This window comes from Amphiprion ocellaris, chromosome 12 (assembly GCF_022539595.1).
Source record: "Amphiprion ocellaris isolate individual 3 ecotype Okinawa chromosome 12, ASM2253959v1, whole genome shotgun sequence".
Lineage (NCBI taxonomy): Eukaryota > Metazoa > Chordata > Actinopteri > Pomacentridae > Amphiprion > Amphiprion ocellaris.
In genome coordinates, this window is record NC_072777.1 from 23,189,196 (window position 1) to 23,204,159 (window position 14,964).

The 14,964-nt window shown below is 39.8% G+C and overlaps 1 protein-coding gene and 1 long non-coding RNA gene across 3 annotated transcripts in view; both read right to left on the minus strand.

The window, feature by feature from the left end:
* Positions 1 to 3,767, minus strand: part of fynb (FYN proto-oncogene, Src family tyrosine kinase b) — a 104,987-nt gene extending 101,220 nt beyond the window's left edge. For both annotated transcript variants that reach the window (XM_055015993.1, XM_055015991.1), the window contains exon 1: positions 3,610 to 3,767. The gene's annotated coding sequence lies outside the window, so the exon portion shown is untranslated. The remainder of the gene's footprint in view (positions 1 to 3,609) is intronic.
* Positions 3,768 to 8,178: 4,411 nt separating this feature from the next.
* LOC118471523 (uncharacterized) lies at positions 8,179 to 9,817 on the minus strand. The gene is made up of 5 exons (XR_008603608.1): positions 9,757 to 9,817; positions 9,489 to 9,620; positions 8,744 to 8,869; positions 8,428 to 8,503; positions 8,179 to 8,311 (listed from the first exon to the last, which is right to left on the minus strand). It is a non-coding gene; the product is annotated as an uncharacterized LOC118471523 (long non-coding RNA).
* Between the last annotated feature and the right edge of the window lie 5,147 nt (positions 9,818 to 14,964).

A 14,964-nucleotide genomic window follows, 5' to 3' on the forward strand; every position in this document is an offset into this window, starting at 1 on the left:
TTTAGCACAGGAGAAGAAATTGCAGTGTACATAGTGACACGACTGCTGAACTTGGAAACTGAGGACTGAATTAAAGGAGCAATCCGACAGTATTGCACAGCTACGGTTAACACTGTGTGAAAGTGACGTTATATAATCTCTCACATCAGTGGACAAAAATGTGATTTATTCATAACAAAACAAAGTACCCAAGACGTACAAAAACAAGGCTCTTTCAAAACCTATTGAAAAGTCAGTCTGGCACACATACATCACCTCTGTGTTGATTATTTTAAAAGTTTCAGTCACACCGATCTTTCTTGTGAAATAACAATCATAAACTGTCACAGTGTTAAAATACAGCCCACAACACCAGTCATAGCAGTACAGCAGACCACAGCTGTGTTGGAGGTGTGTCCCACTCAAGATTCCCCTGAAGTATATGACACATGTATAGTCTCCAGTGTTCTTGATGACACCCCCTCAAGTCAGCCGCATATAGACTTACTATTACAACAAAAAGCAAAAATAAAATGCATTTTCGGGAAAATTAACCCGACTGAAGAGACATATTTAAATCTGGTAACAAGGTGAACAGAGGTTTTCCTAAGAGAACTCACATCAGCTAACACAATCAGATAGAAAATAGAATATATTTCGCAGCGCATAGAGTGACTCTTAATGAAGCCATAAATCAGCAAAAGAACAACAACTAAATAAAACCCCAAGGAGTCCATCTCTATGTCCATGATAATTTTTTCTTAATATGTCTTTTTTTTCTAAAGCATTCAGGCCAATTACCCAACAAAACCTGACAATGAATTCTTTCCCTCGGAGTATTGTTAGCTGCCAACAAACATGTATACTCACTTTGTCTTGTGAAACAACAATAACACCAGACAATATGCATATAATTTTCCTGCAAACCCCAATATGTGGGCTGTCCATTGTTTTACAGAATGTATAATTTTACTCTCTAGTAGCATTATCGCCTCACGTTGTAGACTGTAGTTTTGAGGCTTCATTTTTAAAGATCACAAATTAGACCGGCCTTCAATATCCTGCTTTATCGTCTGTTTTCCTCTAAATTGGACCATAATTTAATAGATGAACATCATGCTACTTTGAAACAGACTTGAAACTAACAACTGAGACCTATAAAAGCATAAAAACCAACAAACAAATCAGGTGAGAAGTAGGGTCATTTTCCAATAGACTTCCATAGAATCAGATTTCTTTTTTTTTTTTTTTTTTTTTTTTTTTTGTTTTTTACAACCAGCCCCCTGCTGGCTGTTAGAAAGAATGAAGTCTTAAGTCACATCCGCACTGACTTCACTGTTGAGACCCCGACACTACATCCATCTTTTATATACCGTCTATGGCTAATGATAACAGCTAGCTAGCTAAGATTCATCACATTTGATGTTGTTTACCAGCCCTTTGGTATTTTAGACTTAGGTAACTATGTAGTTTGTCTTAAATTAACTTATATTGTATATCATTCATGCAATTTAAAAATGTATTTAGTTGACACCAAACAACGCACACAAATCTACTGCAAACCCCCTTTTAGAGTGAAATCCAATGTAAGCAGTGAGTTCTCCACTGTTGTGCTCATAAAACAGCCAAGATGGTGCCAGGCACCTCCTTCCCACTCACTGTTTGTCCATTAAAATCAACAGGATGAGCTCGAGATGAACGCAAACAAACATTCTAATGGATAACTCAAAAAGGAAAAAAATATATATTTATGGACTTCACCTTATAAATTTCCTCAGATCCTTTCGATTTCACTCAGCAAGCTCATACCAATGTAATTTGGAACACGGTTCTTTGGCAGCGTTTCACCACATTGTAAAAGGAGGAGAAGCCTTTTTTTTTTCAAGCCGTCTGTCTAAATAGACATACACAATAAGCGTGCGAGACTTAACAGCGACACTGCATGTCTCGTCCTATTGTATGGCACCAAGAATGAAAAGTAGCAGCTCTTAACTCATAACTCATCCTGACAAGACAAGGGTTGTTTCTGCAAGAAGCTACAAGTCAGACGGGGACATCTGCCATACAGAACGTCACTGCAAAAATGTCTGATTAAACACATTTTTATTTAACGTCTGTAATTTTCTATGATTAATGCCAGCTCCCACCACACGTCAAATGATCTAGATTTGTGTGTGTGTGTGTGTGTGTGTGTGTGTGTGTGTGCGCGCATACAGCTTCTACAAAAAACACTATATTTCACAAAGCACACAGTCTCCTGAGCTCGGTTTCCAAGACTACTACCTCTGAACAGAGATTATCCCTGCAGCATGGGGACCGATCCATCCACAGATAAATATACTGCGCTTCCATACACTGCACCTGCAGCACCTGAACTCTGCAGGCCACAACATCACATGGTTGTGAAATAGGCAGCTTCTGCTTCTTCTTGCTGCAGAAATCTAACACTTAGTGGAGTCAGCGAGCTGAATGCCAGCTGCTGGCACCGCTCAAAACCCAAGGAGGCTGGTTTGCTGAAAATAGGCAAAAGAAAGCAGGGGAAATTACAACTCTGCATCACATTACAGAGCCTCCAGTTTCTGCCGTTCTCCCTATAGTGCCACCTAAAATAAATTCATTATGAGTGGCAAGGTTTGCTGTGTGTCACATTTTGTAAATGAGCCTGATTCATTAAGAAACAGTTCGTGAAGTGATGTTGGAAGAGAGAAAGGGTTGGGCGCCTAATGGCAGCGGCCGACAATACAATCAATTACACTAATTTTGCAAACACAACACGCGGAACAAATGGCTGCGGTTCAGACCTGGCCAGGTTTATGGGCCGAGGAAATAGATGGAGGGATGCCCTTCATTGTTTTAGAGGGGAATAGAGGTGGCGAGAGTGTTTAACCCCAATTACCAAATAGGAAAGGAGGGAGAAACTGCCTTTTACATGAATAAGAAAGATGGTTGTAAATCTCCTCAGCACGGTGCATTTAAACCTGATTAAAATCCAGGAGTTGCGGTGTGAAACTTGTTGAGAACAGAGTATAGTGTTATCACAACAACACACTGATCGTCAGCATGAACACAGTCCAACCTGCATCTTCTTAAAGTTACCAGAGCACCAAGTGAAAACAGAGTCAGTGAATCATGTGAGGTTGTGTCCTTCATCTGACTCCACTGAGCATCAATAGGAGATGCTGCTGCTGCTGATGATGATGATGGGGAAGAGAGAGGAGAGAGATGGGGGGGTGGAGGTATGGTAAACAACCGAGCAGTGAGAATCAAAATGCGTCAAGATGCTTTGAAGGCTAAAACCCTCCCGTGTGGTGCTAAACATTTGTTTTTCGGCCAATGACCGTGGATAACCTACTTGTTTAATTAGCTCCGGATGCTGTTTCCTTCATCCCAGTTACACACACTAGATGATGGTGTTTCTTTGGCATTTAAAAAACAGCCGACGCCTCTTCTAGACATCCTCTCGGCACACATACAAGTGTAGCTAGCTAACAGGCTAAGCACGTTCACCAAACGTCAATAATAGTAAACGGAAAAAACTGGGGGGGGACAAAAAATCAAAGTAATTCATTCGGCTTTGGAAGTAGAAACGAAGCTGAATGATGAGTATAATTAGAAAACAGTGTCACTTACCAGTTCGGACGCGTCTAATGATCCGCAGCGCTGTATTCCATTGCCGTTATAGTGAAATAATTTGACAGTAATACGACTGCGCTGCTGTGGTGGCCCTGATGTCGCCGTGCTGCTCGTCGTAGCCGCTACGTGTGATGGCGTTAGCTCTGCAGGGCCACAATGAACTCGTTGCTGCCTTCACGGGCTGCCGGAAATGTGTAACACATCATATGACACAACGGACCAACGAAAGCGTTTTGGCAACACTGGATATTTATTTGTCTTCTTGAAAAGCCACAGAGAAAAACTGTGTTATTATTAATAGCACAACTCGAGAGTGTTGTGCTTACAGGACAAATGGCGCAGAAATCGCCACAGTTAGCGAATTTATTCAAACTGCAACCCATATTACAACTACAATTACCTAAGCATCATCTTTGCTATCTGTTTAGAACAAATTCAACAGGTTCTGCTCTCACTAGCAAACTTTGTCACTTTTGTTTTTCTTCAATTGCCACACTTTTATGTTCCGAGAATCCAAAAATCCAGAGCTTTCCAGGAGCAAGCGAAGCATGCATAACGAACCCGGTCCTTTGATTGACGGGACGTTCGCCCAATCAGAGGAGAGTGAAGGGTTGAGGGTGGGAACTGAGTGTAAACAGATTTCTAAGATGAATGTGAAGTTCAGAAGGGTTTTATACAAACGTCACGATAAAACAAGTAGGTTCTTGGCTTTTAAGCTTCTAAATGGTTAATGAGAAGGCAGAAGGAATTAAACAGAGCATGACAATTTCCTGAAATGCCTACTTTTTGTAATACTTGGATGTTTTTTCCTCCCGAGGTAGGGATAAACAGCTGTATGAGCTGCAGGGTTTTGTTTTTCTCCTAACGTACCGGCGCCATCTTGTGTCGTAAAATAGTTCAGTCACAGCTAAATTTATTTCTCAAAATTCCTTCAGTTGTTGTTAATGTTGCTGAAGACAACCAATATATATGCAAAAATATTATAACATAAATATGTTTTTTCCCACTCTTAGGCACATGAAACTGTGGAAATGATAGTTTATTTAATTTGTGAAGTCAATTTCAGGCTATACTACACTGCAAAAAGAGCATTTTTTTAAACAGTAAACTTGTAAAGAATTTACAGTTGTTTTCCACATTTTCCCTGTTTTGTTAAATTACAGATATTAACAAGTAAAACCAACGAAAACAGCTCAAAACTGTAATTAACAACAACAACAACAAATCCGTGTATGGTTCGCTCATTTTTGTTTTTCCGTTTCAAAATAAAATGAGGAAAAAAAACAAATAATCGCTTCGTTTTTAGTCAGATTGTGGTCTCTAATTTTATCTCTGGATTCCATCGTTTCCTCTCACCATTCATAAAAAATACGTGTTTTTTTTTTTTTTTTTTTAAATTTCGCCAGCACATTTCTTTTTTATTGTCTGCAGATGATATTTACATGGATATAGACTTCATTAAATAGTGATGCCGACGTCTTTTGGCGAGGTCTTCTTTAGTATCTTTATTTCACACACAGCCAGGTCTGGTCGGGACGAATCTGAGGACGAAACATCTGGAGATGGAAACTATCACCAGTTAACCTGATCGCCAGTTAAACTCGAACATCAGCACCAGTAGATGACCAGAATCCCGTCATAAACTGTCGTCCACATGTCGGATCTGACTGTAAAACACACAGAAGTGAAACGCAACATTCTACAGTTAATAAAGTATGGCACTGAAAATAACATCTGTGGTTAACAGAACAAATTCCAGCTCTCTCCAAATCAGCATCAGACACATGATTGATCTTCTTAAACTGTTCTCCAGCAGAACCTCCTGACTCTCATTATAGAGCAATGTGGAGCTCCGTGATTTCTGCGTGGGTTTTCCACTCTTAAAGAGAATGAAATAGGAAAAGGGCTCGATGACAGCCATTCTTGATGTGTTCACGGTCCAGACCAGCTCTAAACTGTTCTTCCTCGGTGACTTCCGGTGTTGCTACAAAATAAAACAACAGCCGTATTTTGTATTTCGGGTGTAAAAAGCTAAAGCAAAAAAACAACACTGTAGTTTTTTCATTAGTTAAATAATACATTTCTACATTTAGGTTTTTAAAACGGAAAAACAAAAAAAACAGCGTGGTTTATTGTTTTTTTTAGATTTTATTTTGAAACGGAAAAACGAATGAGCGAACCATACACGGATTATTTAAATATCGTGAGTAAAGACCCTATCATTAATTATAGCGATTAGTCTGACTAATTTAAATATAAGGTTAATACCCTACAGTGAAATTCATTATGGAGATTATTGTGTCTAATTTAGACCTGAAGTTATAACCCTACAAAAATCTTTTTATTTTTAAGTGTAGTATTTTTTGTTTTATGTCTTCATATATTTTATTTAGTTTTGTTTTTTATTTGTTCAATGCAATACCAATAGAGCTAAAGACCAGTGATAAAGTTAACCTTTAAAACCCCCATGTTTGATCCCAGTGCTGACAGTGATTCCACAAATTCCACAGATACGATGGAGCATAGATCGTTATAAAAAGCAGTCTAGTCTAGTTGTGAGAGCATCTATTGTTTTTGAAAGTAGAGAGAAATCAGGTGTAGGCGTAGACGTGTCTGCAAATCCCTCAAAGCTCAAGACAGTTTTTCTTGATCAGTAGCACAAATTCACAACTTCCACCTCACCTCTGTGAGAAAATTCATGATTTGTGGTGATTCCTCTGAAATAACCTTTGTCTAAAATGTTTATGGCAGATTGAACTGAAGCATGGGATCGATCCCGGTGTGCCGTCTAGGTCACTAGATTACTAAACTGATTATGTACATGGGAATGAGGAAGGGATTTGAAATACACCTTTAGAGAGGTTGGTTTGTTTTTTGTTGAACCATAGCGATTAGCTTTCTCAATCTTTAACTAGGTACTCATAGCCAAACCTTAATCAGAGAGGTGTTGGATCAAAAAATGCTCATTTGAATAATTTTTCAATAATTAGGCCAGGTCTGATATCACTGACGAATAGGAATTGTTGGTCGATAGGATTACATTCTTTAATAATCTTGTCTTTTATCTTCTGGACGTTTGGTACATTCTTACAGAAAGCAGATTTTTGTCCTCACAATGGCAAATACACAGCAAATGATAACAAGAAAAGCAGTCAGAGCGCAGTACTCCACCAAGGCTGTTCATTCAACCATATGGCATTGTTAGAAATGTAGCTTTTTTTCGGTTTAGAAATGCAGCATTTGTTTATTAGTTATCAGACCATAGCCACATATTAAAGTCCATCATAACCGGGATTATTTAGAATCCAGGATGAAGCAGGAAGAGCAGAGAGTAATAGGAGGGAAGAAGAAGCTATCAGTAGGTTAAAATAATCAGATTTTTGTGGCTCTGGAACGGATTTCAGCTCAGTCCACAGAGGTCAGAAGCTGCTGCACCTGTTAAACCTCTGGACTTCAGTGAAGGCAACACATTCAGGAGTTGACATGTACTTGTGGGTGCTGTGTCTCTGATTTGGATGTGTTTTACTTCATATCTTCTATTTGTGATTTGAGCTGTTATATTGTTTTCACTTTCTTATGTCATTATCTGATGTGTTTTTTGTAAATAAAACAAGCACTGGAAAGAACAACTAACCCAAAACTGTCTGTTAACACGAAAATAAGCAGCATTTGTGTATTCAGTGAAAATAGTATCCTGTGTATTTATCCCAAGTTATTAAACAACCTTTCAAACATGCAAATGCTGTACAGTTTGTCTGAGTCACAGGTGTTTATGAGAAACCAGTGGTTTGAAAACACATTTTTAGACTAACATGATTTTCTAACCATAGAATAAGGCTACAGGAAGAGTCCATAATGTCAAATGTTCGAACAAACAGATACAGTTCTCTTGTTTTGGCTTTTTATTTAAGACTCTCTCTTATTGCAGTTTGATCAGATCAAACATTTGGCAGCAGTGTGGAGGAAAAAAAACTTCCTGTTGCCAGGAAGTTGAAAAAAAAACCTCCGTTTGGAATGAGGGTACAGAGGAGGGAGAGAACATGAACTCTTTGCAGGTGGGTGAGGAGCTGATCTAAACTTGTAGCTCCAGATCCAGAGAAACCTGCAGAGAGGACCAGACACAAAGTTAGTGACGTACAATGGTGGCATCTAACTGTAAGGAGAGGAGATGAGGAGAGGGGAGGGGCTCAGTGCATCATGGGAAGTCCACCAGCAGCCTGGGTTGCTGTATTTACATTTGGAGAAAAAACAATGAATGGAGTCTCACATTGAAATGTAATGTTGAAGCTGTCGTTCAGAGCATCTATGTCTATAGTAAAGATATCCACTGAAATGACTTTAACTGTAGACACATTTCATTTGAGGAGTTTACCTTCGGAGTAATCTGGAGCTCTTCTTCTTGGGTCTGTTTCTTCTTCTTGGGTCTTCTTCTTCTTGGGTCTTCTTCTTCTTGGATCTGTTTCTTCTTCTTCTTGGGTCTGTTTCTTCTTGGGTCTTCTTCTTGGGTCTGTTTCTTCTTGGGTCTTCTTCTTGGGTCTGTTTCTTCTTCTTCTTCTTCTTCTTGGGTCTTCTTCTTCTTGGGTCTGTTTCTTTTTCTCTCTTTGATGCTGTTATTCATCTTCCTCCTGTTCTCTGACATGTTTCTTCTGTCGTTGATCGTCTGGAGGCTCATCGAACTGTTTCTTTATCTTCTTAGATTCTGAAGTCACAGCGTTGGGAGAAAAGAATCACAGACACGTGTGTGAGATTCACATTCAGTAGGAGTATATAAGAATACACTGTCACTAGGTTTATTGTATTTATATTGGTACCAACCTGCTGGTCATCTGGTTCTTTCCATCCATGTTCTCTCTGTGGCTGTGTGGCTTTTTCTTTGTACTCTGACTTCCTCCTGCAATCCAAACACATACATGGAAGGTTAACTGGTGATTCTAAACTAAACCTGACGGCTTAGTGTGAATGGTTGTCAGTCTCTTTGTGATCGCTCTGAGGTGGACTGGTGACCTGAAACCCCCGCAACTCTATATAGGATAAAAGATGTAGCTAATGGATGGATGATGTCCTTTGTTATAGGCCACAACATACACAAAATAATGAAACACAACAGAATTAGATTTCTTTGTTGTCTCACCTTTTGTGTCACTATATTAAGCATCCCCTCTTCCATTGTCTCAGTTCACATACTGTGGCTGCTCTTGATCTAGTTTCTTGTCCTGATCTGATCCTTCATTTTACTGGGTGTCTTGGAGAGAGAGCTCTAAAGAGAGCAAAAACACAGCAAGATGGTTCATTAAATCACAGATAAATAATTGCATTTGAGCCATAGAACTGAAATTAACAGGCCTTCCACCAATGATTGTTTTCATTGTCAGTCTGTTGAACATCTCCTCAATCAATTGATTAGTTGTTTGGTCTGTAGTTTGTCAGAAAATGCTGAAAAATGTTATCAGTGGTTCCTAAAGACCACAACAATGTCCTTAAATGTTTTGTGTTGTCAACATAACACAACATATTCAGTTCATTGTCACAGAGGAGGACAGAAACCAGAAATATTTCAAATTTAAGAAGCTGGAATTAGAGAAATTTGTCTTTTTCTCCCCTGTAATTACTCTAGTAATAAGTTTACTGTCATGGAGGAGTGAAGAAACCAGCAATTCAAATTTAAGAAGCTAAAATCAGAGAAATTTGACTTTTATCCTTTAATTACCAATTGGTTTACAGTCATGGAGGAGTAAAGAAACCAGCAAATATTCAAATTTAAGAAGCTGGAATCAGATAATTTTGACTTTATTTTGTCTTTAAAAGTTATTCCAACAATACAATCGATGTGTTTGATTAAGTGATTAATCATTGCATCTCTGTTCCTCTGAACTCACCTTGTTTTAGTTGAGTGGTCTCACATCTCATGCACTGCTCCTGGATCTAGTTCCCATCATCCTTTTCTTCTTAATGACTTTTTTCTCCTTGATGTTCCATCCTTGTTGAAATCGTTGGGGGCCAGGAAACAGCTATTAAAAAAAAAAACACGTAGATTGATTTTGCCATCGACTCTGACAGAACTACATTCTCTCAGTCAGTGATGTGCAGTATACTAAATCCCTGTGTAAACATGCAGTATGTGTAGGGTGATTCTTTGTAAAGTACCAGTGCATTCTGCTCCTTAGAAAGTTGTCCTGTCATCTGGTTGCAGTCTCTGGGGTCATCTCTGGTGGGCTCGGTTGGTCATCTTCATGGGTCTGCTGGGGCTGGAAAAAACAACAGGAGAGCATGTCAGAATATTGCTCACCTCCTATTGGATATTTAAAAACTTTGTTTATTATGAATATATAATCAAAACCTAAAACTTACCTTTGAAAGCTTCCTCCCCCCTCCCAGTGTGATTCCACTGAACTCTGGTCCTTGTCGCTGTGGAACTCCACTGTGGGTCCAGGATTGGACGCAGACACACATATTACTACTTCATGACATGCTGTCTGCATCCTTCTCACCTTTAGCCAGAGCGGAGTTTCACTGTGAGGGTGTTTATCCCCCCCAGATCCACCCACACCTCTGAAAGGCACCCTGACCCGAGTCCCACTGACAAGGACAGAGTTCAGTTGGAATCACACTCCATCCATCCATCCATCCATCCATCCATCCATCCATCCATCCATCCATCCATCCATCCATCCATCCTCACTCCACTTGATCCTCTGTAGGGTCACGCGGGGCTGGAGTCTTTCCCAGCCGACTCAGGGCGAAGGCAGAGACACCCTGGACAGCTCGCCAGTCCATTGCAGGGCCACAAACAATAGATATTCAATTTAATTTCATTCAAATAAAGTTGGAATAGATCAGCCAGACATCATCACAACAGATTCATTCAAATAAAATCTGGTCAGATCGCATCCAACATAAATCACATTTTGCAAACGAACTATATACAATAAAACCAGAAAAAATGATTCAAATAAAGTCAGAATAGATTGATCAGACATCATCACAACAGATTCATTCAAATAAAGTCTGATCAAATCACAATCCAACATAAATCACACTATACAAAGAGAAAATATATTCAAATAAAGTTGGAATAGATCGATCAGACATCATCACAACAGATTCATTCAAATAAAGTCTGACCAGATCACATCCAACATAAATCACATTCAATTAAACTTAAAAAAAAGAAACTGCACTTAAACTATAATAAATTATAATATAATATAATAAGAGTTTAAGTGCGAGACCTCTTACTTGGAGGTTGGTCTGCTGGAGGCTCAGCACCTCTCTTACCTGTCTGGCAGCTGTGCTGAGAGGAGGGTGGAGAAAGGGAGAGACAAGAGAAGAGGGGAGCGAGGAGAGAAACCATGGAGGAGGAGGAGGAGGAGGAGGAGGAGGAGGGAGAGAGGAGAGGAGAAAGCATGGTGGAGGAAGAGGAGGAGGAGGAGGGAGAGAGGAGGGGAGAAAGCATGGAGGAGGAGGAGGAGGAGGAGGAGGAGGAGGAGGAGGAGGAGGAGGAGGGAGAGACAGGGTGAGGATGGTGGGTAAACATGGTGGTGGGTGTGAGTGTGTGTTTGTGTGAGTGTGTGTGTGTGTAACCAGTTGGAGGATCGGTGGTTCGGGGCTCCAATGGAGGTCCCAAGTCCTCTGAAAACAGAAACAAAGCAATATTTCAAAGTGCTGCTGTCTGACCTCAGAGACTTTCTGCTCCTCACATCGTTCACTTGGTTCCATCAAACTAAACTGGATCCAGGTGAACACAGTGGTGAAGCTGCTCAGATGCTGCTGCTGCTGCTGCTGCTGTCGTGTCAAAGATGGACACTGATTGTTTTCCTCAATGTTTAGAGCACAGCTTCACAACACTGATAGAACATAAGATCTAAATGAGCAGCCTCAGAGGAGAACATGTTGCTGCACATTACAGGACACCTTCAGTCCCTGGAGCTACAGTACAATATAATAACTTTATTTATCCCCAAAGGGAAATTCAAGTGTCTGGGGTCTCATCAGTTTACTTTAGAATTAAATAGTCTAATTGCTGATGGTAAGATTTTCTAAATCTTTCTGTCCTGCAGCACAGGAATAGGAGCCGTTCACCACCGAGGTTTCGTTGCTCATTGAGGCAGATATGAAGTAGATGATCCATGTTTGTCAGAATGGCCTCCACCTTGCTCAGTGCACATCTCTCCTCATCTTCCAATGAGTTCAATTTGATTCTGACCACAGAGCCAGCTTTTTAACCCTGGTGTTGTCCTGCCCATCAAAATTGGCCCATTTTAGTTTGAAAATGTGGAAAAAATATATATTTTCACCGTGAAACTTCTGATGTCCACATTTTCAACATTTTTGGGAAATCTTTTAACAACAAGAATTTTCTTGCCAAATTTGGGGGATTTTTTAAAAAATAAAACTTTTAAGGAATTATTGAAATTTTCTTCCTGAAGGTTTTGCAAATTTTCAGAAATTTGGGGAATTTTTTTGCTGAATTTTTGGATTTTTTTCAGACAAGGAAACAATATTTTTTGGTGCCTGTAAATGAGGACAACAGGAGGGTTAAACCAAGGCAGGCAGCAAAGTTCAATTTTACACTGAGAGGACACTTTCTGGCTTTCAGGCTGTTTCTCACATTTCTGTACAAAGACCATTCCAAAATGAAAACTGCACAATTTCAATCCTCACTTTGTGTGTCTTTAGTCAGCAGAGACTAGAAACACACTCAGAGCTCTGAAGCATCACAAACCAATGTTCTGCCTGTTTTACTTCATCCTCATATTGTGTCTAGGTCACCGCTTTAAACACAGAATTACAATTTAGAAATGATTACCATCTGTCAGCACTTAATATAAGTATGTTTTTTCAAAATAAGGAAATATCTGTAAAATGCTAATAGAAATAAATAAATACAGTGAAAATAGTGTGATTTTGATGTCAAATGTCATCAAAGAACAAATTACCATTCATACAAATACAGATCTTTGATGCGGACATTATTTACCAGTTCTGTAAAGTTTTTATCATTTACCATCATTGTGCCAGTTTATGCAATCACATTTAGAAATGCTGACTTTGTATGATATAATAACAGTACATTTAAAAAAAGCAACTGTTCAAACCCCTAATTTCTCACAGTGATTCCACCTCAACCAGTAAATACTAAATACACAGAACAGATTCAGATCCAGTCCCATGCAGCAGTGATGCATCCACACAGTAACATGTTAATAAAATCATTTCACTGGTGTCTCCACCATCAAACCACATAACCACATCGTATTAAAATGAACTTTAAATGTGACCGTTTGAAAAGAGGGTGTGAGCACCTTCACTGATTTCTTCACCTTTCATGATACTACGTGTACTGTGTTTACAAGATGCTGCCACAATCTCCATCACCGCTAGAAAATACTCATCCAGCCAACCAGCTGCAGCGCACAACACCGTATGCGTAATTACGCACTCTGAACCTCTGGTACCTTTACCAAGTCATGCGGAACCAACAACGAAACTTCTCCAAAATAGGCACACAAACGTGCGAGCTTCTCTCCAGGTTAGAAACTGGAAATCATCCAGTCACTCTTACAGTTCGATAAGAAAACAGAGGAACAGCTTGACTCGGAGTGAAAACACATTTCAGAGTGATCAACTAACAGCATGTGGAGTTTAAGGCTCCTAAATGATGACAAACGACAGATTCAACACAACAGCTGTTTGTCCGCTGACAGTCACACACTGACTTCAGGTCAGTTCACAACAACAAAAATCTAACGGAGTTTTTGAAGCAACATCTGAGCATCAGTTCACAAACAGGATTCATCCAGTGAAGCTTTAATACAAATAATTCCACCCTATAAAACTTCAGTCTGTGCGTAACAGCTGACATGGTGTGTGCAAGTCCACAGAATGTTATTTATCGTCTGATCTCAGTCAAGTGACCGCTGCTGTGCCACGTGCGTAAATGCGCTTAAAGACGCACTGATGGTTTCTGCTGCTGTGATGCTGCAGGTTTTTATTAAAATCATAGAAAACAACGTGGCACACAGCAGCTGTGGGCAGCAAACAGGACCTCTGAAGGTGTTTTAATGTTTCTGCTGAATCCACAGTGACTTTCAGTGAAACCTTAACTACGTTTTTATTTCTAGCATTAACCAACTGGTTCCACATCTGTCTGAGTCACACTATGAACTGGATTTTGACAGACATCTCAATATGTTATGAAGAAGATGCCACCGCTTGGATCTACCCCAACTGGGCCCCTGGGGTGACTGAGTGTGATGTTGAAAGAGCAAAAACAGTCCAGGAATCATCACTGATGATGTGTTCAGGTGCATCAACATGACAAGTGTAGCAGACAGCCAATGATAGGAGCGAGACGATGAACAACTAGAAAAGCACTCAGAAAGCGCAGTACTCCACCAAGGCTGCACAATTGACGTATCATTTCCGACGGATAAAATCTTTAAAAAAAATAATTACCTTGCGCTGAGCACAGGCGTGTGTTATGCATGTGCATGTTATTTATGAATACTGAATTGCGTGTAAATTACTCTTATAAAGGTCTGCTGATCAGTTCATCACTTTTGGCAAGCCTTTGTTTTGCTGGTATGAAAATAACCGTTCTCTCCATGCTTTTATTTTGAAGACACATTTTTAATGTTACAGGCTTTTATTTTGTCACCATTCCAGCAGCACAGGAAATGTTTATCTAAGAAGCGGCTTCTTGACATGACGAAGATACAGAAAATTCTAGCAAAGGATGCGTCTAAACTTAGAAGCACCTAGCTGGGATGGGGACAAGCTCTTAGGTTGAAGAAATGAGTGAAGGACAGAAAGGTGAATTTGTGTTCAAAATAAGGCTGACGGCTGAACTTAACGTGTCTGGCTGGGGCTTGCTACATTGCGTGACCTAAATATGTAGCAGGTGGCAGGAATTGATGGGACTCAGAAACAGCCCACAGTTTAATCATTACTTCCTTGTCTGATTTCCAACTGATAAATCAGAGTCATTTTGTAGTAGGATCGCAATCATGTGATCATCAGCAGGAAACTGACAGTGATCATGTCATGGTTACAGCGACCCCGTGCCGGCAGCCATATCTAGCAATGGGAAATCCTTAACAAAGCCGCGGATCCAGACTACAAGCTGCATCACCGCCAAAATCTAATCACTTGGTCCTTGTGTCATTTTTGACCTTCACTGAAAATTTCATCCAAATCCGTTAGTCCGTTGTTGAGTAATGTTTCACACAGACAGACAGACAGACTCGTCAGAAAACTCCCCGTTCCTTGGCGGAGTAATAATTTTGATTCTTTTTTATTCTTTTTTATTTATTTTGTGTCTGTTGGCAAGATTTTTGCAGTGATTCAACAACT